This window comes from Mustela nigripes, chromosome 14 (assembly GCF_022355385.1).
Source record: "Mustela nigripes isolate SB6536 chromosome 14, MUSNIG.SB6536, whole genome shotgun sequence".
Taxonomy (NCBI): domain Eukaryota; kingdom Metazoa; phylum Chordata; class Mammalia; order Carnivora; family Mustelidae; genus Mustela; species Mustela nigripes.
The window spans coordinates 78,365,683-78,367,578 of NC_081570.1; positions in this window are offsets into that span (position 1 = coordinate 78,365,683).

Consider the following 1,896-nt stretch of genomic DNA (forward strand, 5'->3'; position numbering starts at 1 on the left):
TGTGGGGCTTGATCCCAGGACCCTGGGATCATGACCTGAGCCAAAGGCAGAGGCTTTAACCCACTGAGCCACCCAGGCGCCCCTACAACCTAATATTTCTTAATTTTAATATGATGTTATTTCTACCACACAACATGCTCATTTGATTTTTATCATAAAGCTTGAGAGCAAGTATATTTATAGGTGATTTATGATATAAAGAAGTAATGTATGATAGTCAGAAAGAGTGCAAATTCCCAAGACATTGTGTTATTTCCTTTTTTCCAAATGTGAAATTGTTTTATTTGTTCTTTTTAATAAATAGCTCAGAAATTTGATGCTTTATAAATGAGACTTCTTTCCCAGTTCTAAGGTCTTAAAAACTTTGTTCTTCAACTACTAGACATTCAAAAGCCATTCAGTTTCATGTTACATCTGCAAATTAGGTAATAGAGAAGGCATTTTGTTTAAGTAGTGACCTCTTAGGTAATTTCAGGACATGTGTGTTTTCATATGCTTTTTATGCATCAGCCAGCCTGTTTACTGTGGGACTCTTCAGGCTAGTACTTCATGATTTAACAAATACAAAGGGAAAAATAATTGCTAACATTTATTTAGCTCCTATTATATGCTAGACACTGTGCTAAGTGCTTTAAATATACACTAACATTAATTCTCATAATAATTATATGAGAATCGTCTTCTTATCATCTTTATTTTACACATGAGGAAACTGATAATAGAGTCCTTACCCTGGATTAGCTACCCTAGTGGAAGAAACTAAAAGAGAAATGACACACTATACTCTTGTTTGGTAAGATAGCAGTTGTATATGGTCAGAGATGTGTGAGCCCAGAAGGAGAAGCTACAAACAGCTTCTCAGGAAGAGAAGATTAGAGAAAGCTTCTTAGAGTAACTAATATTCTGTGACTCCTTCAGAATTTCTATAAAGGGCTTAATGGCTGCAGTCTAGTTGGAAGTGTAGGCCAGGGGACTTAGCTTGAAGAATACTTGTATAGAAAGTACTTTGGTTTTACTTTGATTCTATGTTATAGATAAATAAAAATAGAAATGTCCTTAAAAGATGCTTTTATACATAGTTTATATGAAGTTACAAAACGTCCAGTTGCCCATACCAAGAAAAAAATCCTATTTTTATTTTGATTTGACTTGCTTTGGAGGACTGATAAAGATTTTGAAAACAATCTAAAACCCCTTTATAACACCTCTTGGAGCAACCAAGTAACCAGATGCTGGCTTTCAAGGATGAGTAAGAATTTGCTTGGTGATAGGGCATACTAGACACAACAGTGTGTTAAAGAATGGTAACGGATGTGTATTGAGGATGAGGAGGAAGAATTATAGGAGATAGAGCTAAAGAAGAGAACTGGAGTTGGATTCTTAAAATTGGGAAATAATATGCTATAGTGTTTAAATAGTCAAAATCCTGGATTAAGTGAGAATTGTGTCTCTTTCCACTGTGCATCCCTTTAACTCTCAATAGACAAGCTTTCCTTGTTTGGAGGAAATAGCCACCTACAATCAAAATGGGTAGTCATCAGAGTTGGTTTTTTAAGTAATTAGGTAACAAAACTAGATGTGTTTCAGAAAAATAACTCAGCTCTAGTGAAGATGGCCTGGTTTGAAGAAGCACCCAAGTCTCAGGATGCAATTAAAATAGTTTTGACAACCTTAGAAATGGGAAATGAAGGAGGATCTGGTAACAGAGATACCAGATAGACTGAGATTACTGAATTTGGTGATAATTAGATGGTGGGAGACGATTAAAAGGAATTTTATAATCACTATCATTCAGGGGCACCTGGGTGACTCGGTTAAGCGTCTGCCTTCGGCTCAGGTCATGTCCTGGGACTGATCCCAGCATGGGGCTTCCTACTCAGTGGGGAGCTTGCTTTC